Below are 26,190 nucleotides of genomic sequence, written 5' to 3'. Positions count from 1 at the left end.
CCTCAACCAAAACCACTGACATTAAAACAAAAGAAATCAGCTACGTGCGGGATTGGGGTACTACGGGGTCCGTCATGTAGAGCCTTTAGCCATCTTAAGTCTTTGGCTTTACGTCTGATTGAAGTGGGGTCATTGGATGGTTCTGAGCAGAGGAGTGGCATGTTCTAATGTGCCATGTAACAGGACCCCTCTGGTCTCGGAGTTGAGAACAGACTTGCAAGGGGCAAGGACAGAAGCAGGGAGTCCGCTGTGATAATCCAGGGGAGAAATGATGACCCACACCCTGACATTTTAATTTGCCTATTGTGGGGCTCTGTTGAGTGAATGGCATGTAAGACATGGCAGAAAGGATGGGGGGAATGTAAATGATTGTTCTGCTGTCTTTGACACACCTACCCTGCACTGGGGTCTGCTGGAGACTGGACAGCTTCCGGCTGACCTCTTCTGGGGTTATGACTAACTGTGATGGAGGGAGTGGAAGGCAGAGAAAGATCTTTGTGTTTCTTTCCAAGTTTGTTGGGAACTGCTCATCTCAGAGGAATGGCTGGCTAGCCTCAGGGAAATCTGATCCTGCTTGGGTATGTATTTTGGGGAAATAAATCACTGTACACTCTTTGAACAGGAAACTTAGACAGCCTGTCAACAATGGTTGGATTTTAAAGACTGGAAATACCTCTTGACTAGGAGAGCTAGCATCCAGGTCCCACCAAGAGGGTTGGAGAGGAGCTTGCAGCCAGGATATGCAGCAGGACATACAGGCTGGGGTAAGACTAAGTCCTCCTGAGCTTTTAATGTTCCATTGGCACTTCCCTTACACACATGATGCATGGAAAACCCAGTGCCTGCCACGTTCAAGAAAATGTTCAATGAGTGTTATAAAGGAAACCATCGGGACGGATTTGGCATTGAGCTGAGTTGTGCTGGTTACCTTGTGACTTGTCTCATGCTTCTCTACACCTGATCACCTCCAAACAATTCCACTTCATCAAGGGTTTTCATTCATCGGGCTTTTGTCAACCAAAGCTTGGCTGTATTTTACACAGGTTGTCACCTTTAGGAATCCTAAGGAAATTTATATTTAAGAAAAAAAAAAGGGGGGTCTAAATTCAACACCCATTTATAATTAAAAAAAAAAAATCTCAGCAAGCTAGGAATAGAGAAGACTTTTCCTCAACCCGATAAAGAACACCTACAAAAACCTACAGCTCACATCACACTCAATGGTGAGAAGCTAGATGATGTTCCCCTAAAATCAGAAACAAGGCAAGGATGTTCCTGTTCTCCACTGCTATTCAACATCATATGGGAGGTCCTACCTAATACAAAAAGACAAGGAAAGGAAATAAAATGTATGCAGATTAGGAAGGAAAGAATAAAACTGTGTTTGTTCACAGATGACATGATTGTCTATGTAGAAAATCCCAAAGAATCAACAAAATCTTAGCGCTAATAAGTGACTATAGCAAGACTGCAGGACACCACTATACGTCTATTAGAATGGCTAAAAGCTAGAACACTGACAACACCAAGTGCTGGGGAGGATACAGGGCAACAGGAGTTCTCCTTTCTTGCTAGTGGGGAAGCAAAATGGTGCAGCCACGTTGGACAACCGTTTGGCAGTTTCTTACAAAGCTAAACAGCCTTAACATGTTGTAGTCATTGTTAGTACCATCTAATGGCAACCCCATGTGTTACAGAATAGAACTGCTCCATAGGGTTTTCTTGCCGGTAACCTTTATGGAAGCAGATTGCCAGGCCTTTTCTTCTACAGTACTGCCAGGTATGTTCAAACCAGCAATATTGAAGTTAGCAGTCGAGTTCAAACCGTTTGTGCCACCAGGGACCAACAATCGTCCTGTTTTGTATTTTCCCAACACTGTTAAAAACTTATGTGCACACAAAAACCTGCCCACAAATGTTTACAGCAGCTTTATTCATAATTGCCAGAAGTTCGAATCAGCTAAGATGTCTTTCAACGGGCGAATGGATAAATAAGCTGCAGTATACCTATACAATGGAATATCATTCAGCAATAAGAAGAAACACGCTAACAAGCCGGGGAAAAACATGGAGGAACCTTAAACTCATATCACTAAGTGAAAGAAACCAGTCTGAAAATTCCACATACCGTATGATTGAGACTATATGACATTCTGGAAAAGGCAAAACTACAGAGACAGTGAAGAGATCAGTGGTTGACGGGATGGGGTGGGGGTGCTGAATATGTGGAACGCAGGGCATTTTTAGGGCAGTTACACCATTCTGTATGATACTGTAATGGTGGATACATGACATTATGCATTTGTCAAAACCCTCAGGACTGAACAACACTAATGTAAGGTATAAAAAAAAAATAGACTGTAATTAATAGCAATGTATCAATATTCATCAATTATAACACATGTAACACACTAATGCAAGATGTTAATAATTATTAAGTAGTGGGGGAAAGGGAGTGTATAGGATCTTTGTACTTCGCACAATTTTTCTATAAAGTCTCAAAAATAGTCTATTAATTAAAGAAAAAAAGATGGTCTATAGTTTTCTTGATTGTCCCTTTTCTATATATATGATCTCCTACTCTTCTCTTTATCTGCATCTCAGCCCACAAGGCTCTGGCTATTTTTTTCAAGCAATACTTTTTGGGTACCTCTTACACAGCCCTGGTGGCTCCGTGGTTAAGGTTCGGCTGCTAACCAAAAGATGGGCAGTCCAATTCTACTAGCTGCTCCTTGGAAACCCTATGGGGCAGTTCTGCTCTGTGCTACAGGGTCGCTATAAGTCAGAATCAACTCAATGGCAATGGGTTTAGGTACCAAACCCTTAGCTCAGCTCTAGAGTTTCAGTGCGGAATAATTCAAGGTCCCTGCCCTTCAGCTGTGTTTGTTCTAGGAAATCTCTATTTTCTGCACAGGACCTGCATATTGCCTAATGCACCTGAGAAAGGGCTGTGACCAATCTAGAGGACCCCAAAGAAGGAATAAATTTGTCTCTGAACTGGGTCTTGGAGAGTGAGATAAGGAGGGAAATACACTCACGGCAGAGTAACTAATAGCTAAGAAAGCTAAAAATTAAAACTGTCTCTCCAAAAACTGTGCATGTATATGTGTTATACATTATAACTATTATAAATGTTATCAATAGAAAGGATGTGTAGCACAGAATTCACTACTAATAAAATACATGATATTCATCATTAATTATTTCTTCATGAAATGCTTTCATTCATTTTTGCCATTGTATCCATAGCCAAAGTAGGGCTGCAACTGACAAATAAATGTAGCTATGACATGGATAGGAGCCTTGGTGGCACAATGGTGAAGTGCTCAGCTGCTAACTGAAGGGCAGTGGTTTGAACCCACCCAGAAGCTCCATGGGAGAAAGACCTGGCAATTTGCTCCCGTAAAGATTAACAGCCTAAAAAATCCTATGGGGCAGTTCTACCCCGTCACATGGGGTCGCTAAGAGTAGGAGTATGAGAGAAATCCATGACACCGACCAACAACAACATCATGACACAGATATGCTGGTTGACATTTTTTTTTTTTTAATGACTAAGACAAAAGTGAAACAACAAAAATGTATGGGAGAATTTCACTCCTTGGTCAATGACATGAGTAACTTCTTTGCTGAATCCAGTAATAATTTTGAATACTGGAAAAATAGATCCATAATTTTTTGTGCTATTCCTAACGTAACGGCTACAGACATGACACATTTTTAAGTTTAATCATGTTATTAACACTCTTCCATCACTTTGTAAGGCCAGGCAATCAACAAAGCAATAAATCGAGCCCGGATTTGTAGGGTTTATTGATTTCTGTGGTACAAATACTGACTAGAGAAACCTTGTTGCCATCCAGTCAATTCTGGCTCACGATGACTCCATGTGTTACAGAGTACAACTGCTCCCTATGATTTTCTTGGCTGTAATCTTTATGGAAGCAGATTGCCAGGCCTTTCTTCTGTGCCTCTGCTGGGTGGGTTTGAACCACCAAACCTTTAGGTTAGTAGATGATCGCAAACTATTTGTACCACTTAAACACCGCCACCATAGCCAATTCCAAGCCACCAATATGACAGAGTTGCACAGTAGCAAGCTATTATACAATATTCCCAACATACAGATACCATAGACATAAATAACTGCTACAGCATAAGTAACAGTAAAATGTAGTCTAATAATTAAAAAGTGATGAGTTTTGAGTATTTCTTCTGCTTTAATATAGTTTATTTAATTTTTAATTATGTCATCATATTTTAATTTTTGATTAAGGCCACATTTAACAGTTTCTTGCAAACTTCCTGGAAAGCAAACAACTGGCTTTTGTGAGCCTGTACAAACCATCTCCGGCACACACCCCGCCTCTTGTAGCACACAGTAGGAATTCATTAAGAAAGAGTTGCCTTTCTTCCCTTTATTAAAGAACAAAAAATAGAAGCCGATTAGATAAGGTGGGTAAAATAATACTGATACGAATCCACAAAGAAAGGGCTGTCCAGAAAGCAGTGGTAACACTGTCCCTCCTTTTTCTGAGCACGGTCCCTGTCATTTTCTTCCAGAAGTGTCAGGACTGCTCTGCTCTGTGAAGGGGAAAAGGCTCCCTGGAATGACCCCCATGTGTCAGTCTCCCTCCTGGGCAGGCTCCAGGGCGATGGGCCTCCTGCAGGTCACATAATGCTCTGGCTTTGTGTCCAGACAAGCAGCTCAGCCAGCCCCGACCTCACACACTGTGTCAGGTGACACTCAGAGATTGTCTCCAGCAGCTCAGACTTCGCAGCAGCCAGCAAGATCTGGGAATATTTGTGACTGTGCCACAAAGAATGATTCTAAGGTGTCAATCAGAATAACACTCCATCCTTCCGAAATTCATGTGACAAAGTCCACAGAGAGGAAGCTGCTAATACGGAAATAACAAAATCTGTATGTTCCCTGATAGCAGGTTAGGCTCTAAAACACACCACCTCACCACCTCTGTGAGCTGGTGCTTAACACCTCTTCAAGACACCTCCACCGAGCACCAAGGTGCTTGCTCTCAGGACACAAAGGACCAAAGTGTTCCAAGTGGTGGTCCTAAGGGCTTTGTAAAATGTGACAGCACCTTTCACTTGGAGCACTCGGCAAGCCTTCCTTTGCCCACAGGCTGGAGAGTGGGCACAGGTAGAGAAAAACAGAGAGAACTCAGAGGAAGGTATGCCTACAAGCTAAGGGGAATAATGACCAAGTCTAGTAATCAATTCCCACTCCCCGGATGAGTGTTTGGGCTCCTGCATAAACTGCTTTCTCAATGACCACAGGAAGATGGCAGGGAGGAGGGACTGTAACGAACATCTATTACCTATTACTTTATCTGACTTTAGTCCTTACTTTTCTGGATTTTGCCTTTCCATTTTCTGAGAACCAAGCCACATGGTTATCATGGCAGCAGTCTATGCAACAGTGTAGCTCCTTTAGCTACAAGTGATTGATTCCGGGACAGGTACCCATCCCAGTGTAGGCTAATCAATCATAGATAGATAAATAGCTGCTGTCAAGTCAACTCTGACTCAGGGCAACCTTACATACAACAGAGCAAAACGATGCCTGGTACCAGCAGGTTCGAGTCTGTCATGGCAGCTATTCTGCCCATCCATCTCACCTGAGGGTCTCCCTCACCCTTGCTGGCCCCCTACTTTACCAAACATGATGTCCTCCTCCAGCAATCGATCCCTTCTGATGATGTGTCGGGAGCCCAGGTGGCACAGAGGTGTCCAAAGCAAGCAAGTTGGACGATATTCTGTTGTGATCCATAAGGTTTTCACTAATTTTTTGGAAGCAGATCAGGCCTTTCTTCCTAGTCTGTCTTAGTCTGGAAGCTCTGTTAAAACGTGCCCACAGGTGACTCTCCTGGCATTTGAAACACTGGTGGCATAGCTTCCCCCATCACGGCAACACACAAGTCACCAAGTACCACAAAGTGAAAGACGGTGGTCATTAACCTGACCACTAGGAATTTGGGCTTTAGACCTTGACTTTGGTCCCAGGGTTGGGTTTCTCTCCAGGCTGCTGAACCTGCTATACGTAAAACCTTGGTCCAATGGTGGCCGTGTTCCTCTGTGTAGACTAAGTAGGAGGAGAAACCAGTCATTACAAGAGAGAAAAGATACGAAGACCCCAGAGAGAAGCAGAAGCAAGCCACGGTGACAAATCGTGAAGGCTTTCAAGTCCATGGTCCCACTGGGATCCTGAGGCCCAAATCATTGCTGCCACTAGATTCCAGGGGAAATTTCCATCTCCATGTTATAATCTCCTTTTTACTTGTATTAGTCTGACCTGAGTTTTTGTTACCTCAAACCAAAAGAGTTATAATTTGTGAAAGCCCTGAAGAAGGGTTAAAATCAAGAGCTGGATTCTCCAGAAAATGCTGCGGTGGCCAGCAGGGTCATCTGGTCACTTAAGTAGGTGGTCGCATTACTTCCTGTTTGCCACTGGTTACTTTTGAATGGCCATCAATGATACTACTAATAATAACACTTATGGAGCACTTATGAGGAGCCAAACACTATATTAATTGGTATACATAATTATTTCATTTAGTCCTCCTAACTGTTCTATGGAAACCCTGGTGGCATAGTGGTTAAGTGCTACGGCGGCTAACCAAGGGGTTGGCAGTTCGAATTCCCCAGGCGCTCCTTGGAAACTCTATGGGGCAGTTCTACTCTGTCCTATAGGGTCGCTATGAGTCAGAATCAAGTCGACAACACTGGGTTTTCTAGGTTTAACTGTTCTATAAAACCAAAACTGTTCTATAAAGAAGGTATTATTATCATCCCTGTATTACAAATAGGGAGCCTTGAGTGTTTAAGTGTTCTGTGACTAAGTTTCTGTAACTCCTAGATCCATTAGACTATCTGGGCAATTTCATCCCTGTGAACTCCTATTTGTCACAATGAGCATCCTGATTTTTGTTTTACAAATATGGGCATTCTGCATTTATTTATTTATTTGTGTTTTATCTTGTTCCAGGAAGGATTTGAGGAGCGCCTCATTAAAAATGCACATAATGTAAAGTTTCCTGAATAAACTGAATGCTTCAAAGGCCAGCATAGCAGGGGCACGGGTCTGGGGACCATGGTTTCAGGGGACATCTAAGTCAATTGGCATAATAAAATCTATTAAGAAAACATTCTGCATCCCACTTTGAAGAGTGGTGTCTGGGGTCTCAAACACTAGCAAGCAGCCATCTAAGATGCATCAATTGGTCTCAACCCACGTGGATCAAAGGAGAATGAAGAACACCAAGGACACAAGGCGATTACGAGCCCAAGAGACAAAAAGGGCCACATGAACCAGAGACTACATCAGCCTGAGACCAGAAGAACTAGATGGTGCCCAGCTACAACCAGTGACTGCCCTGACAGGGAACACAACAGAGAACCCCTGAGGGAACAGGAGAGCAGTGGGGATACAGACCCCAAATTCTCATAAAACCAGACTTAATGGTCTGACTGAGACTAGAAGGACCCCGGTGGTCATGGCCCCCAGACCTTCTGTTGCCCCAGGACGGGAACCATTCCCAAAGCCAACTCTTCAGACATGGATTGGACTGGACAATGGGTTGGAGAGGATGCTGGTGAGGAGTGAGCTTCTTGGATCAGGTGGACACTTGGGACTATGTTGGCATCGCCTGCCTGGAGGGGAGATGGGAGGGTGGAGGGGGCTAGAAGCTGGCAAAATGGACATGAAAAGAGAGAGTGGAGGGAGAGAGCCGACTGTCTCATTAGGGGGAGAGTAATTGGGAGTGTGTAGCAAGGCGTATATGGGTTTTTGTGTGAGAGACTGACTTGATTTGTAAACTTTGACTTAAAGCACAACAAAAAATCATTTAAAAAATGCATATAACGTAATATAAAGTAATTTAACTGAATGCTCAAATGGGATAAAGATAAAACGAGAACAAGAAAGATACTATAAATACAGGAGAAATGACAGTGCCGCAAAAGCCTGACAGACAGGGTTTAATGTGAAAATTATTTATCACAGCATCATTTATAATAATAAAAAATTGGAAACTATATGTCCCACATAAGGAGACATAATAAATTATAACACATCTAGTTGATGAAATATATCATAAATCAGATTAAGGACATTGGAAAATGCCCACAACCTTTTTTTTTTTTTTTTCCACAAATAAATGTGTGGTGTAACACCAATTTTGTAAACATTTAAGGGAGATAGGCACAAATCTCAGGCTACAAGTTCAATCCTGCAAGAAACTACTTCTTTAATTTACTTTTTTATAATTTTCAAGTGGTAGAACTCTAATCTCCCCATTCCCCAGAGTTTTCTCTGGGTTCCATAGGTGCCAAGGCATCAGGGTTGATATAAGTGTGGAGAAGAATTCTTCTCTGGGTATTGTCTCCTATCCATGTTGGTGTTGGCTGAGACATTCTCATTCCCACACAATCTTTACATTTGATCTGTGCAGGGCACTGCTGGACCATCCCAACAAGTCTCCCTTTCGCCTACACAAGATTAAGGTGAGTTTCTGTCTGCTTCTACAGTGAGAATCTTAAATAATACAGTTTCACTCACCTTTCTTATTCTCCAGGGTGCAGTGCTTGGCTCATTATAGGAGCTACACAAGAAATGATTGTTTGATTGTTTGACTTATTTAAGCAACTAAGTGTGAATACCAAAGTATTTTTGACATCATGTATACCCTGTGTCCTAAAAGGAAACAGTCACTTGAGGGGCTCCACAGCAGGTGTAAACTGGCAGAAAAAAGAATCAGCAAACCTGAAGATAACACTATTAAGATTATCTAATTTGAAAAACCCAAAAAACCCAGTGCCATCATTGAGGAACAGAAAAAAAAAAAAAAAAGAATGAAGAAAAATGACTAGAGTCTCAGAGTCTTGTGGGACACCATCAAGCTAACCAACATACACATCATGGGAGTCACAGAGGAGAGGAGAGAGGAAAAGGGACAAAAAGAATATTTAAAGAAAATCACTGAAAACTTTCAACTTTGATGAAAACCATTAGACAATGAAAACCCTATGGATCACAAAAGCATATTGCCCAGTACAGTGCTAGAAGATGGAAGGTTGGAAGGCACTCAAAATACACAGTGACCACAATCATGCACTTGAGCACACCTGCAATTGTGCAGATGGCACAGGACCAGGCAACATTATTCTGTTGCATATGATGTGGCCGTGAGTTGGAGTTGACCCTATAGCAACTAACAACTACAACAATAATTAGTAAGAAAAACTACGCCATAAAATAAGATCAGACATGCATGCTCAGCAAAGGAGAAGTATTCCTTGCACAGTGCTTTGAAGATCAAAATAATTAAGTATTTATAGGTGAGACCCTGTTCTAAAGTGTGTGCAATTCATGTCGAACTGAGACAACAGATGAGGAGGGCTGTGTGGCTGGGGGCCCAGAACATGTGCGGCTGCTCATGTGAGCTGCATGTGGCCAACAGACGTAGAGCCCAGGACGTGCTGCGGGAATGGTCCCAGGAGAGAAGTGTCCCAGCGCACTCAGCCACACGTAGTTACTATGGGAAAACCAAGAACATCTTTTTCCGGATGTCTCTGACTCTCTCAAATTTTCTTTCCTTTTTTTCAATAACGGGACTAGTCATAAGTTTTTGAATAGTGTCAATTTTGTCAACTGGTGGCTACCAAAGGATAAGTCAGAATTTGCCAACAAATATTGGTATATCCACCAATTTTTTCCCACCCCTCCCTCCCTGAGAATTAGTCAAAGGACTTATCAGTTGTAAGTGAATTTTCTAATTGATGTTTTTTCAGCATCTTAGCTGATGGTTTCTATTGTTTCCCTTAAAAACACTGCTTAGTCAAAGTTAAAAAGAACTTTTTTGCGCATCAGGTGCTCCTTTAATATGCCTTTAAGCGTTGGTCTGTCTTTCGGAATTTGAAGGGCTTTCTTTTCTGAAGTTAATGAATGAACTTTAAAGCAGTTTTACAACTTTCCTGTCCTTTGCATTTCTTTCTCATATGAATAAACACATACAGGAACACACCTGCATGGAGCTGTAGATATTCTGTGTCCTGAGAGTGCAAATGTGCCATGCTCACTCTCACTTCTTCCTTCTCCCCACTTCCTCTGTTCCCAGTGACACAGACATTTATTTTGGCTACTTGAAAAAGCCCAAATGGGAACAAAGTTTTATTTAAAGAGACACATGTCAACATTACCACAGGTTACCTGATACACTGATTCATTAGTCCGTATTTGTCATCCTCTTGCAGTAAAATCATTCACAATCTAGCAACCGCTGGACACGTGATGTGAACAGAAGCCTGAAAGGTGCTTGCGTGGCTGGGTTGCTCCCTTGTGCTCTGGTGATCCACCATGAAAAGAACATACTCTAGGTAGCTGCTGACCCTTTGGCCTGGGCTCCAGAACAAGACATGTGGAGCAGACTCGAACCCAGTCTGCAGCCTGGGGTCTGGGACAGAATGCCTAGCCCAGTTAATCTGCAGCAGACCCACAGAACAGTGAGCGGCTCAATATTTGAAATAGAAGCAGGAAGGGTTGGTGCTTATCACTGGGCAGGACTCCAGGCTTGCAGCTGAAAAAAGGGCTAGTTAAGCCGAATAGCTATGTCCAAAATGGGTCAGTAAAAGGGGCAGGGGGGAGGTGGAGCCAAGATGGCAGAATAGACAAACGCTTCCGGCAAGCCCTCCTTACAACAAAGACCCAGAAAAACAAGTGAAACGAGTATATTTGTGACAAGCCGGGAGCTCTGAGCTTCAAAGGCAAGCTTAGAAAACGAACTGAGGGGCAGGCGGAGAAAGAGACCATTCAGAAGCAGAGAGGAGTTAGTGGACCTGAATCGCAGGGAGCCCTCAGGCACCATTCCTGGAGCGGCAGCGGCAGGCTGGTACTAGGGTTTGGCCACAGTTCCTCAGGGGGAAGCAGCCAGCCACACAGCCTACTCACATCTCTGGAACCAGAGAAGAACGGCGCTCTCGGCAAAAGCTAAGTACTTGCGTATATTTTACCACGCCCACTCACCCCCAAGCCAGCTTCAGCAGCTGAATTCCCTGGGCCTGAGATAGGCACTGTTGAGCACCTAGAGCCATGCTCCCGGCCTTGGTGTAAGGAAAAAATTTGCAATTGTGGGAAAAGATAATTTGCCAGCTCCACTAACCGGGGGAGCTCAGGACAGAAGTAGTCCCTGTCCAGGCATAAACCGTCTGTAGACTTTGAGCACCTTTACCTTCTGCATGGACCTGTGTGGGCCTATTTCGGGAGAATGAGCCCTTGTTGGCAGACTCCAGCCGTTTCAGCTGTGCAGTGGAGAGGTGGGTGTTTGATGATTGACGTTGCTTTGCCTATTAAACAAGGTCCTCACCTACCCACATCAGGGACCTAAGAACTGGTAGCTCCACTCAGGTCACCCAGCCACCCACGACAGGGGTCCAAAAATAACTGGTGCCTCCCAGTCCTTACAACCAAAAGCTTTAGGTGCCCATGGTGCGTCTGCAGAACCCACCCACCTGCACACCCTAGGAAACAGGGACGTGCTTTCCTCAGAGACACTCGGGGGTCAGTTCTCAGCCTCCTGCCTTGTTCAGAGCATGGCCCTCTCCTGCAGTCAGATACCAGTATATACGCCAATCACCCCTGCCCCTCTAAGACTGTAGGACAGAGCCTGTACCACACACTTGATGATCAGCTACCCGGAAACCTGACCTGAATTCATACAACAAAACTGAATGGACTCCTAGACTGATACACCAGGTAACAGATTTAGCCATCTGGGGACAGGACGTCAGAGCTCCAAAGGCGAAAATAATCAAGCTAGCTCGCTCAAGCAACCCATAGGGGTATGCCAAAACAAAACAAAGCAAGAAGATATGACACAGTAAGCAAGCATAAACTAATACGATAACTTATAGATGGCTCAGAGACAACAGTCAATGTCAAGTGCATGAAGAAATAGACCATGATCACATCACCAGGCTCTCAAAACAAAGAATCCAGGGATCTTCTAGATGAAAGTGCATTCCTGGAATTACCTGAGCCGGCATACAAAAGTTTAATATACAGAACCCTTCAAAACATCAGGAAGGAAATGAGGCAATATGCAGAACAAGCCAAGGAACACACAAATAAAGCAACTGAAGAAATTAAAAAGATTATTCAGGAATATAATGAAAATTTTAATAAGCTGGAAAAATCCATAGACAGGCACCAATCAGAAATTCAGAAGGTTAACAATAAAACTACAGAAGTAGACAACTCAATAGAAAGTCAGAGGAGCAGAACTGAGCAAGTAGAAGCTAGAATTTCTGAACTTGAAGATAAATCACTTGGCACTAATATATTTGAAGAAAAATCAGATAAAAGAATTAAAAAAAATGAAGAAACCTTAAGAATCATGTGGGACTCTATCAAGAGAAATAACCTACGAGTGATTGGCATACCAGAACAGGGAGGGATAATAGAAAATACAGAGAGAATTGTTTAAGATTTGTTGGCAGAAAACTTCCCTGGTACCGTGAAAGATGAGAAGATATCTATCCAAGATGCTCATCGAACTCCACATAAGGCAGATCTTAAAAGAAAGTCACCAAGACATATTATAATCAAACTTGCCAAAACCAAAGATAAAGAGACAATTTTAAGAGCAGCGAGGGATAAACGAAAAGTCACCTACAAAGGAGAGCCAGTAAGAATAAGCTTGGACTACTCGGCAGAAACCATGTAGGCAAGAAGGCAACGGTATGACATATTTAAAAAATTGAAGGAAAAAAGCTGCCTGCCAAGAATCATATATCCACCAAAACTGTCTCTTAAATATGAAGGTGAAATTAAGACATTTCCAGACAAACACAAGTTTGGGGAATTCGTAAAAACCAAACCAAAACTACAAGAAATACTAAAGGGAGTTCTTTGGTTAGAAAATCAATAATATCAGGTATCAACCCAAGACTAGAACACTGGGCAGAGCAACCAGAAGTCAACCCAGACAGGGAAATCCAAAAAAAACAAAGCAAGAATAAAAAAAAGGGAGGGGGCAGGGGTAAGAGCCCCTTTATAGAAGCTGGAAATCGGAGACAAATAGGGGCCCAGGCATCTAAGAATACAGGAGCAAGGAACTGTGGATCATCTTGGGCGAATGGGAGATGGTCAGCAAAATTTCCAGAAAAGAGGGGGAAATCCCCTGGATGGGACTTTCCATGGTCCACAAGAAATACGAATAGCTCCCTCTCATGGATTGAATTGTGTCCCCCCAAAATACGTGTATCAATTTGGCTAAACCATGATTCCAAGTATTACGTGATTGTCCACTATTTTGTTATCTGATGTGATTTTCCTACATGATGTAAATCCTACCGCTATGATGTTAATGAGATGGGATAGGTGACAGTTATGTTAATGGGGCAGGACTCAATCTACAAGGTTGGATTGTATCTTGAGACAATCTCTCTTGAGATTTAAGAAAGAGAAGCAAGCAGAGATACAGGGGGACCTCGTCCCACCAAGAAAGTAGCTAACAGAGCAGAGCGTGTCCTTTGGACCCAGGGTTCCTGCAAAGAGAAGCTCCTAGTCCAAGGGAAGGTTGATGGCAAGGACCTTCCTCCAGAGTCGACAGAGAGAGAAAGCCTTCTCCTGGAACTGATGCTCTGAATTTGGACTTCTAGCCTACTAAACCAAACCCACTGCCGGCAAGTCAATTCCAACTCATAGCAACCCTATAGGACAGAATAGAACTGTCCCACAGAGTTTCCAAGGAGCGCCTGGCAGATTTGAATTGCCGACCTTTTGGCTAGCAGCCGTAGCACTTAATCACTACACCACCAGGGTTTCCTCTGGCCTACTAGGCTGAGAAAATAAATTTCTCTTTGTTAAAGCCATCCACTTGTAGTATTTCTGTTATAGCACCCCCAGATAACTAAGAAACTCCCCCGAGAGGTATGCAATCTCTTCCCTAGAAGATGAGGGAGAGGACATACACTGGCAAAACTGATTCAAAAAAAAAACCCTAAGTGCCCATCTCAGAATAGATGTTTAGTACATGTACATGTTTCCTTTTGTTTCTTTTTTCAAACCTTCCTTTTTACATGACTTTTCCGAGTGCTTAGGAATCTCTTTTTGATTCCCTAATGTTCAAGGGACATTCTGTCTCTTTGACTCTCTGAGTGGACTAACCATCAATATTGCCCAAGCCTAGGCAGCCAGCTTCTCTCTTCTGTACACATTGGGTTTTACTAAAAGGCTATCTATGAAAAAAGGGGGAGTTCACCTGTGTTAATGAAAAATTCCCCCCCAAAAAAGAATTTATAATCTCTTGAGGTTGTTTTGAGGTTAAAGCTGACCAAAGAGTGGCACCAAAATTTAGGAACTGGTTTCTTTTTTCCAACAAGGATGTATTGGGGAAAATTCAGGAGCTTAGGTAACATGTTGAGTTCTTCTCTCCTATCTGCCTTGCACTGGTTCCCCTAAGCAGGCTCGCACATGAAGTGAGGAATGTTATCAATTATCTCTGGAAAAGAAAAAGCCCTGGCAACCCCAGGAAGACCAAGGGGAAGAAGCATTGCTATCTCCAGATTTCATTAATGATAGAAAGAGGAGTCCAGCCCAGGAAGCTGCCCAGAGAGATTCTACAAGAGATGAAGTGCCAAAGGTCTGGTAGGCAACAAGCCATGGGCATATGCCTCACATGCTCACACATGTGGGGTAACACACACGTCAGGGTTATCCTACCACAGGGGTGGAGGAGCTATGTATATTCGTCAAATCCCATCAGTCCTTGGTTGATAGCTACACTGAAGGGAGGGTGGTATGAGTCTCAGGCACTCTGGCCTGCAGTGTGGGCAGAGAGAGGCTTTCTACAGTTTCAGAGAAAGCCCTCAGGTAGAGAGATTGGAGACTGGCAGTTGGAAGTAGGCGTGAGACACAAGGAAGTGGTAAGGCCCTAAGGATATGGGAGAGGTGCTATTGTAGATTTTTATGCTTGTTCAAAGCAGCGTCCCAATAGGTTGTTGAACCCTGTTAGTGAGAAAAATAAAGCTGAGCTTGAATGACAAATGATCCAGGGACCAATATCACAAGAGCCACCAAATTAAAATAAAAACTAGAAATACTCGTTCCAAATACTTTATACTCATTCCTCAGGAGCACTGCTGCCATAGAAGGTAAATTTATCATCTCAGTGGTCAAGGCAACTCCACAGGGGACTGGGATCATTCATGTCAATAAATCTCACTTCAAAAGGCAATTGCCAGTAATTCCAGGGTGAGGGCCCCTTACTCTCTGGAGGCAAATTTAGAGCTTGTATGACGTCTGGGTGACTAAGGAGACTTGGATTAATTACAGGCAGGTGGCCATCCTTATTATTTCTGGCATCCAGGGAAATGCTCTACTCATAAAACTAACTTCTGGAGCTGTGTTTGGGACCCTTTCTCGGTCCCTGTAGTACCTTCTCATCCGCCCAGGGCCAGGCCAGGTTCACCACTTGCTGCCCATCAATCCTGCCAAGGGCGCTTCATTTGGACGCTCGCTCAGAACACTGGTTTGCTCTGGCAGGTGATGCTAGCATGGCACCATGGGCAAGCAAAAGGCTACCCACAGAGTTCAACTGAGATGCATGGTCCTTCACACCAGCCCTCCTGAAAACCCCTACAGTTCCCATCGCCTCTAAAATGTCTGCTCTGTAACTTATATTATTGTCTTATAGCTTTTCTTAACTCTGGTATTATTATTCAAGTGTACATGCGTATGTTTTGTTTCTACAAAGCCATTACAGGTCTTTGAGAATAACAACCATGACTTCTATTTTTATAGCTATCCTCCCCTCTTCCATGCCAACAGAATCCTAATTTTGTTCAGGTGGCAATGTGCCCAGTTTTGGACAGTGAGACCTACAGGTAAGTTGTTGTGAAGACTTCTGGGAAAGTTTTTGCCTTTCTGATAAAAAGAACCAGTTGGCATTGCTGTTCCCCTTTTCTACTTCTTCTTCTTTTTTTTTTCTGCCTAGAATACAGATGTGATGGCTGGAGCTGCAGCAATGGCCTTGCAACCATGAGGGAACATCCAAAAGAATTGCACAGACACTGACCCTGACACTGTTGAACTCATGAACCAACACCAGTATCGGCCTACCTCCAAACTTCTTGTTAGGTGAAAAAATAAGTGCCTATTTGTTTAAGCCCTTGAAAGTGGATTTTTCTATTATCTGTAGCCTCACAATAATGCTTGACAAAAGAAACAGTAGAAATAGTAGGAGCATGACCTCATTATATTCATCTCTGCTGTCTAAATCATACACAAGTACACCCCTGGAACAACCTATATCTCATGTGAAACCTGAACTATAAATGGGTATCTGGGAAATGAGGAAATATCTTTGACTTCCTCCCATTTAGCTTTCCCACTACAAAAGGGTTGGGATGGAATTGAGTGAGCCAGTTTGCAATACCTGCCATACCATCCGTGATAGGTAGGGAAATAGAGCCCCCATGCAAAATCCCTAATTGATGCCTCTTCTATTTAGTTAGGGAAAAAGTGGCCGCTGTAGCAGACAAACCCCAAAATCTCAATAGTTTTAGCACAATAGAAGTTTATCATTCAACCCTGTGATGTCCGAAATAGGTCTTGAAAATTGTGGAAGGGGACTGGGGGGCACTTTGTTCCGTGAGTCATTCCAGGACCCAGGCTGACTTCTTCAATATCAACTGGCAGACAGAAGAAAAGAGGGTGAGGAAGGCATGTGCTCTTCTTCAAAGCCTTGGCCTGGAAGAGGCATCCATCACTTATGCTCACATTCCCCTGCTGAGAGCTCATCTTATCACCTCCACCTAAATGCAAGGGGTGGGACACACAGTCCTTGGCTTGGCAGCAACTTCCCAGGAACAACTCTAGTCTATGGAAGGAGAGAACAAATCTTTGGGGAACAGCTAGGTGTCTGCCACCAGCTAAACTTGTTATAATCACTGTGGCAGGTTTTGTCCCTAATTGCTGTGTTAAAAAAAAAAAAAAAACCATTGCCATAGAGTCGATTTCGACTCAGAAAATTCTTAATGACGGAAAGGATAAGTATCTCTTTGTATCTCAACTCAACTATTGTGAAGAGCCACTAAAATATTTTAATGCCAATGTCCTTAAGAATAATTCTTCGTAAGGATCATTTTTAATTATTGTCTTTTGAAGCAAGGGGAATGTTTATTAATAACCTTGGATGTATATTTTTAAAAACAGTTTAAGCCATCGGTAAGTGATACCAAACAAGGGTTTCTTCTTGTCGTTGTGTGCCGTCGAGTTAATTATGACTCATAACAACCCTACAGGACAGAGAACTGCCCCAAAGGGTTTCCAAGGCTGCAGTCTTTAAGGGAGCAGATTGTCAGGTCTTCTCTCCCACGGAGCTGCTGGTGAATTCGAACTGAGCCTCAGTCAGCAGCCAAGAGTTTAACCATTACGCCACCAGGGCTGCTTAAGGGGTTCTTAATCTAGGGAATCTGTGGGTAGAATTCAAGAGGTTTGTCAACTTGGAAGAGAAAAATCACATTTGCACTAACCTTTATCTGAAATTTAGCATTACCTTCCGTAATGAATGTAGGTAACACACCACAGGAGTGTAAGCAGTAATTGTAACTGTCACCAACAGAAATCACAGATACTCTTATACAAGGTTACAGTTATTGGAGATATCTGGAAGTATTACTTATGTTCATCATTATTTCAAAATTACTGCAATCATCAATCTGTTACTAGATCTTGATATTTCAGCCACACTTACTATATTATAATACTTTAAATATTTTTGAAAGCTGTATTTTAATATAATATTATACATTATGTCTTATGCATTTAAAATTTTTATTTTAAAAAGGGGTCCAGGGGCTCCACTAGACTGCCCAAGGGATCCACAGATCAAGTAAGATTAAGTGTCCCCCCCCCACCCCCACTCTAAGGAGTGGAGCCCTGGTGGCAAAGTAGTTAAGAAATCAGCTGTTAATTAAAAGGTCGACAGTTCGAATCCACCAGTCGGTCCTTGGGAACACTATGAGGCAGTTCTACTCTGTGCTATAGGGTCATTATGAGTTGGAACTGACTCAATAGCAATGGGTTGGGTTACAGCTTGGGTTGGGTTATAGCTCCAGGGAGTAAGCAAGGCTATTAATGCAATCAACTTTTCACCATCAGTCTTCCCTTCGGAGCCCAGCCTCTGACAGTTTTTTCCCGCCTTAGGTTGCCTGTCTCTTCTCAGAGGCTGGTGGGAGGATGGTGGTTGTGTGCTGAGAACTCAGTAGGGCCCAGGCCAGGCAGGGCCCCAAGGGCCGGGGAGGCAGGGAAATGCGTTCCTGTTCCATTTCTCCACCTCACAGCAAATCACCCCTCAAACCTGAACCATGTTGACACTTTTCCAGATGACCTGGGGGCACCGAAGCAGCCTTTCAGTTTCAGATCTTTCTTCCCTCCCAGGGAGCCCAGGAGTTTTCACCTGAGCAGACAAGCTTTTGCAGTGAGGCCCACAAGTGTGGCTTTCCTCCCTGGCAAACATTCGCAGCTTCTCCTGGCAGGTTCCAGGACATGTTAATAAGTGCGATTAATTGGAGCCTGATTTGCAGACCTTATGGATTATTTGGGGTTTGTAGCTAATGGGGATCAAAGCTTGCACATACAACAGCCTCCCTCCAGAAGCTTAGATCACCCCAGTCTGTCCATCCCTGCTTTGTAAGAGCAAGAAAATAGCAGGTTTATCACAGAAGGGCCCCCAACAATGGAAATGAATTGACCCCTTCCCTTCCAGCTCCTGCAGGACACAAAGAAAGCCCTTCCTTGGTGCAGGACTGGGAGGATGGCTGTGTGAAGCAAGGCTTGGCGTGATTTAGTCAGTGGCAGGAGATTTTCCCTGGCACCCCTGCCTGCCAGCCATGCAATCACTAGCACCCTGAAGAGTTTTTTCTTTTTTTTTTAAATCATAGCCTTTAAGTGCTCTCTGTGTTTACAATTAGTCAGAAGCCCTGGGATGGCTCAATTCGGATCATTGTGCAGGGCCCACCCCCTTGCTTGCCCAAGTGTTGTAATGAGCCCTGCAAAGCTCAGCAAGCCTGCCTGGCAGTGGTGTTTGCAAAAGGCTCCCAGCCCTCTCCTCAACAAAGAAAAACATCTTGGCATCTGGGCTTTCTAGCTGTCATTCAGATTCTCTGCCTTTCCAGTCTGCCACTGCTGAGGATGGATTTCATGGAAGCATTTACTTATTTTGAAATGTTAGCACTGAAGTTTTGGTAGAAATTTGTAAATCTTGCATGTGAGAAGTAACGTCATGTTTGAGAATGCTCACAACTCAAGGAAGGGATAGGATGGGGGTTTCTTGCTCTTGTGTGCCATCGGGTCAATTGTGACTCATAGCAACCCTATATGACAAAGTAGAACTGCCCCATAGGGCTTCCAAGGAGCAGCTGGTGGATTTGAACCGTGGACATTTTGGTTAGCAGCCTGAGTTCTTAACCACCAAGCCAACAGGGCTCCAGAACGGGGTGGGGCATTCCATGTTAGGTTAAGAATGGGCCTACTGTTTTGGAAAACTGTTTGGCAGTATCTACTAAAGCTAAACATAGACACACACTAAGCCATCCAAACCCATTGCCCTGGAGTCAATTCCAACTCATAGGACAGAGTAGAACTGCCCCATAGGGTTTCCAAGGAGCAGGTGGTGGATTTAAACTGCTGCTCTTTTGGTTAGCAGCCAAGTTCTTAACCATTGTGCCACCAGGGCTCCCAGACATGCACTATGTGACCTAGCAATTCCACTCCTAGGTTATTTCCACAGAAATGGCACCTGAACCCCCCCAAATGTACTGAGATGTTCCCACTCGCATTATTTATAATAGCTCCAAATTAGAAACTGCCCAAATGCCCATCAACAACATAATGAATAAAAAAATTGAGTTGAATTCACAAAATGGAACACTACACAGCAACGACAATACAAACTACAATTACATGCAACAATATGGATGAATCTCACATATGAAAAGTTGAGCGAAAGAGGCTAGACATAAAAGAGAATATGCTGTATCACTCTATTATATGAAGAATGAAAATTGGTAAAACTAATGCACGTTATTAGTCAGAATGGTTATCCTTGGAAAAAGTAGTGACTAGAAAGATCTTCTGGGTGCTAGTAATATTCTGTGCCTTCATCTGGGGACTATCTACAACGGAGAAACTAGTATATGAAAATGTACTGAGTTGTAAATTTATGTGTTCATATTTCTGTATATATATTAACCAAAAACCAAACCTGTTGCCATGGAGTCAATTCCGACTCACAGTGACCCTTTAGGGCAGAGCAGAACTGCCCCAGAGGGTTTCCAAGGAGCACCTGGTAAATTCGAACTGCTGACCACTACGCCACCAGGGTTTCCGTATGTATATCATACTTCAAGAAATAGTAAATAATAACAACAATAATAGAGCTAAAGTTGAGGTTACCTTCTCCAAGAGGAAGTTTTAAGGCTGGCCTGATCATTGGATAGTTGGAGCCAAAGTGGTTGATTTTGCCTCCCCGGCCAGCTGGACCTCGTATGCCAGAGACCTGGGTCTGCTCTGAGGGCTGAGGTCACTCAGCCATGGGCTGTTGTTCTGAAAGCCCAGCAGTGTCCCGGCAGCTTCATTTCAGGGAAGAGCTCACGTAAATTCAAGGCAGATGACGGGGAGAGCTGTAACTGTGGAGGGGAGAGTCAGGATTAGAACCAAAGGGATGTGACTACATGCAAACTTTACAAATTTCATCCCCTGGGTACTCTAGGCATGCTGCCTAGGACCTGGGAGCTTCTTAAAAGTCTGAAATTTTATAAGGGTTAAAAAAAAGTATTAAAAAAAATTGCTGTTGATTCCAACTTATAGCGACCCTATAGGATAGAGTAGAAATGCCCCATAGGGTTTCCAAGGAGTGGCTGGTAGATTCGAGCTGCTAACCTTTCTGTTAGCAGCCAAGCGCTTAACTACTGCACTACCAGGGATCCAAAAAAAAAAAGTATAATGACTTCAAAACGCAAAACAGAAAATTACATAATCAAAATCAATAAATGTTTCATTAAATTTCTACAAAACAGCATTATGACAACTAACTCAGTGTTTCTCAGTCAAGCTCCATCTGCTTCTAAACGTCCAGAGGTCCAGGCATCTCAGACATTCCAGTCTCAGCTGAGCGCCTGATCGAGCCTCCAGATGATTGTAACCAGCCCCTGTCCCAGCCAACACTACCTGGAGCAGAAGGACCACACAGTCAACCCACAGAATTGTGGCTTTGCAGGGGTAGATTATCCAACAGGCAAGGCGCTTACCTTGCTTACCAGATCATCTGTAGTGAACATTTTTTCACCACATCAAAGATTTTTCTTCTAGGTCTGGCTGGAATCTGTCTCTCTCCCAACCCCATAGCACCTTCCTACAGAATCAAAGCCTCTTTTGAAACTTATAATCTCTGACAGAGGGAGATGACCCAGTAGGAAAGGTAAGCACAGGGTTACTTGCGCTTACTTACTAATCTGTAGTGAACAGTTTCACATGGATTTCACCACATCTTTGTTCACTACTGATGATCTGGTAAGCACCATGCTTACCTTGCTGATTGGATAATTTGGCCCAGGTTTTAAGCCACCATCTTTTGAGGTAATTTGTTAAACAGCATTAGCTAAGTGAAACAAAACCCTTTCGAACAGCAAAATTCTGTATGCAGACCTCTACAACAAAAAGACAAATAATCCAATTGAAAAAATGGACAAAGGATATGAATAGACACTTCACCAAAGAAGACATTCAAGCGGTCAACAGACACATGAGGAAATGCTCGCGATCTCTAGCCATCAGAGAAACGCAAATCAAAACCACAGTGAGACACCATCTCACCCCGGCATTACTGGCACGAATCAATAGAACAGAAAACAACAAACGTTTGAGAGGCTGTGGGGAGATCAGAACTCTTATGCACTGCTGATGGGAACGCAAAATGATACAACCATTTTGGAAAATGATACGGCGCTTCCTTAGAAACAAAAATACTATATGATCCAGTAATCCCACTCCTAGGAATATATTCTAGAGAAATAAGAGTCGTCACACAGACAGACATATGCACACCCATGTCCACTGCAGCATTGTTCACAATAGCAAAAAGATGGAAACAACCCAGTTGCCCATCAACAAATAAATGGATAAACAAAGTGTGGTACGTACACACAATGGAGTATTACGGAATGCTAAAAAAACGATGAAACTGTGAAGCATCATATAACATAGATGCATCTAGAGGACACTATGCTGAGTGAAAGAAGTCAATCACAAAAGGACAAATATTGTATGAGACCACTACTGTAAAAACTCATGAAAAGGTTTTACATACAAAAAGAAACAATCTTTGTTGGTTGTGAGGGTGGGGAGGGGTGGGGATGGAAAAACACTTAATAGACAATAGATAAGCAGTAACTTTGGTGAAGGGTAAGAGTGCACAATACTAGGGAAGCCAGTACAACCTACAAAAGGCAGGGCCATGGTGGGTCCATAGACACATCCAAACTCCCTGAGGGACCGAATTGCTGGGCTCAGGGCTGTGCGGACCATGGTCTCAGAGAACATCTAGCTCAACTGGCGTAACAGAGTTTATAAAGAAAATGTGCTACATTCTACTTTGGTGAGTAGCATCTGGGGTCTTAAAAGGCTGTGAGCGACCATCTAGGACACTTCACTGGTCTCATCCCCTCGGGAGCAAGGAAGAATGAAGAAAACTAAAGACATAAGGAACAGATTAGTCCAAAAGACTAATGGACCACATCTACCATGGCCTCCACCAGACTGAGTCCAGTACAATAAGATGGTGCCCAGCTACCACCACTGACTGCTCTGACAGGGATCACAGTAGAGGGTCCCGGACAGAGCTGGAGAAAAATGTAGAACAACACTCTAACTCTAAAAGAAAGACCAGACTTGCTGGCCTGACAGAGACTGGAGAAACCCTGAGAGTATGGACCCTGGACACCCTTTTGGCTCAGTAATGAGGCCACTCCTGAGGTTCACCCTTCAGCCAAAGATTGAACAGGCCCATGGAACAAAACAAGACTAAAGGGGCACACCAGCCCTGGGGCAGGAACTGGAAGGCAGAAGGGAACAGGAAGGCTGGTAATAGGGAACCCAGGGTTGAGAAGGGAGAGTGTTGACATGTCGTGGGGTTGTTAACCAATGTCATACAACAATGTGTGTACTAACTGCTTGATGAGAAACTAGTTTGTTATATAAACCTTTATCTAAAGTTCAATAAAAAAGAAAAATTCTGTATGCCTACTTTGGGACATGGGTGGAATTGAAGATATTTGATAGAGTGTGAAGTAGGTCCGAGGACCTAACAAGAGAGAAGATGCCAAGCAGCTGGTAGAAGATGGGCCCTCAAATAACCCCAGTCCCCAGAACGTGCAGCTACAGCGGGTTGTTTTAATAGTCATTTTGTTGTTGCTGTGTTTGAGTTAAAGGCCCCAACTGTACCAGAGCAGCATGCCAGGTGCCTGTTATCATCCTTACACCAGGAAGACAACTGGGGATTTTTCCATGTATGTGGCTTGGTAGGAGCCCTGGTGGTACGCTGTTAGGAGCTACGGCTGCTAACCAAAGGTCAGCTGGTTGAATCTACCAGCCGCTCCGTGGAAACCCTATGGGGCAGCTATACTCTGTCCTATAGGGTCTCTGTGAGTCAGGATTGACTCCATAGCAACGGGTTTGGGTTTTTGGTTTTTGGTGCTTCTGTGAGATTCCAACTCCTAATCAGAAGCTTCCTTTTCAAGAAATTATTGTGTAGCTGAGTGATAAGAATGAATTCAGCCCAGTCTGTTCTCAGATTCCCATACTCACAGAAAATAAGTAGTCTGAACATAAAGTCCTGGGAGGGGGCGATGAAGAGCAATACTCGCTCACCCAACTCCTGCATCCCTGGGCCCTCTGGCTGGCAGACCGCCAGGACACAGCTTCTGCCTCCTCCCTCCTTTCCAGGTGACGCTGTGGTACACAAGGCAGGGACTGCCCTAACTTGGGCAAAATGAGTGATCATTTGTTGCTCAGTAATATATATTGAGCACCTTCTATGTCACAAACAGATGCTATGTTGGGCACTGAGATACGCTGGTAAATAAAACAGACATTGTCCCTCCTGTCCTGGAGATTGCAGCCTAGTGGAAGAGACAGATGATAAACAAGTAAATAAACACACGCTATGAAAATGCCTCATTTGGTCCTGCCCCGGGGGCCCTTTGCATGATTCCCTCTTCTTCAACTGCTCTTTCTTCTAATATTTTTTGTCACTTAGGTCCCAGCTTAAATGTCACCTTCTCATAGAGGCCTTCCCTGCCACCCAGTCACCCTTTAGAACATCCCTCAATGTTCATTCTCTGAGTACAACCAGCGGCCATTGAGTCGATGCCGATTCACAGCAACCCCGTTTATGTCAGAGTAGAACTGTGCTCCACGGGGTTTTCAGTGGCTGATGTTTCGGAAGTGGATCACCAGGTCTTGAACTCGAACCACCAACCTTTCAGTTAGCAGCTAAGCACCTTAACCATTTGCACCACCCAGAGACTCCATTCTATGGGGAGCGTTACCTATTATCAGATAGTTCCTTATACGTTTACTGGTTTATTTGTTTACGATGTCTTTCTCCCCATAGAAGATAAACTCCAGGAGGAGAGGATCTTGTCTGTCTTGTTCACTACTGTATCTCAAGCTCCTAAAACAGTGCCTGGCATGTAAGTGGTGCTCAATAAATATTTGAATAAATGATGACATAAATTTGGCTCTCAACCTTTTCACTACTAAGGAAAACATTTTATTTTTTATCCTGTGCAGTTTACTGGTGATTTGACGTACCTTTCTATCTCCAAAAACTGCACTTATGTGATAATTTGCACACTTCTTTAAAAGGATATACATATATTAACAGCCAATTACAATTTCTGTTACTCATGAAAAAACTGGGGTAATGGCTTATAGAATTCCAGCCAGAAACAACGCAGATGGACACTTTCATCAGGGAGTTTTCTTACCCTGGATAAATGCATGATATTTAAGGGGCATTTAGAAATCTTGGAAACACCACATGGACATTTTGGCCGCTGTCCTTCATTTTTTTAAGAAGGATTTTTTGCCTGACTGACTCCATTTCCTTGTACAATAAAACAAAGGTGTCCTGTTCTCCTACCTCGGTCTCTCGTTTATTGCCAGCATGAGTCATGCCGAGTAAAAACCTGGGGTTTCCATCTGTTAACAGGAGTATGAGAGATTGATCTTGTAGTAGGATTGCCATACTTAACTAAAAATACAAGAGTCCCAGTTCAATTCGAATTTCAGACAAACAACAATTTTTCAGTATAATCCAAATGTTGCATGGGATATACTTAAAGAATTATTTGTTGTTTATCTGAAATTCAAATATAACTGAGAGTCCTGTATTTTATCTGGCAACTCTATCTGGTAGGTCTGTAGCTCACCAGTTTCCACACCTCTCCCATCCCTGTTTTGAGGTTTTTATTTCCTGCTACAATGGCTCCCAGACAATATGCAATGGGTGAGGGGAGATCCAGGGACAACCTGCTTTAATAACTGAAGGAGAACATTCCGAAATGCTGGAGAGTTTAAACTGGTCTCACGAAGCCCTACACTGTGTCAGCACCTGCCTTGAGAAATTCAATTCAGTCTCCTCATCCAATTGGTTGCTACCTCAAGCCTGCTGCTGTTTGGGGGAGCAAGGAGAAGAGAGAGACAGAGCCAAAGCACCCAACTATTGTATGGTGATATCTAGGCATTTGTAGTTGAGTTTATGTGAGTGTCAGGGTCTGCATGTGGGGTGATAATTAAGTGGTAGGTGGTATCAGGGAAAACTGTCAACATGGAGGCTGATGATAGATACTGGTGACCTAAACAAATGAGAAAAGTTAAATTAGTTTGGCTAATTATACTCATTTGGGTGAGCCTCCTAGCATAGATGCCTAATTCCCATATGGCACCGTAATACGTATATCATATATGCCTTAAGTTAACTTTGTCATAAAGTGTAATCCGATTAGAACAGGAGATTCAACACGTATTGAATTGAGCCATCATAGTTTGTCACTGGTGCAGAATGGATAGCTGCTAATCTTAATGTTGATGCAACTATGGTCTGAGCC

At 43.3% G+C, this 26,190-nt stretch overlaps 2 protein-coding genes across 7 annotated transcripts in view; both read right to left on the bottom strand.

Annotated features, from left to right (window-relative positions):
* The window catches only part of LOC126068313 (ral guanine nucleotide dissociation stimulator-like), a 497,494-nt gene that overhangs the window by 394,911 nt on the left and 76,393 nt on the right, over positions 1–26,190 (bottom strand). For 5 of the 6 annotated variants that reach the window (XR_007515600.1, XR_007515599.1, XR_007515601.1 and 2 more), the window contains one exon: positions 20,477–20,709. The gene's annotated coding sequence lies outside the window, so the exon portion shown is untranslated. Of the gene's footprint in view, positions 1–16,288; positions 17,494–20,476; positions 20,710–26,190 lie in introns of those variants that run through there. The other variant, XR_007515608.1, reaches the window with a different exon arrangement.
* The window catches only part of LOC126068250 (collagen alpha-1(X) chain-like), a 112,055-nt gene that overhangs the window by 26,586 nt on the left and 59,279 nt on the right, over positions 1–26,190 (bottom strand). The gene's annotated exons all lie outside the window — the stretch shown is intronic.

The sequence above is a fragment of the Elephas maximus genome, chromosome 27 (assembly GCF_024166365.1).
Source record: "Elephas maximus indicus isolate mEleMax1 chromosome 27, mEleMax1 primary haplotype, whole genome shotgun sequence".
Lineage (NCBI taxonomy): Eukaryota > Metazoa > Chordata > Mammalia > Proboscidea > Elephantidae > Elephas > Elephas maximus.
This window is presented reverse-complemented; position numbering and strand designations above follow the sequence as displayed.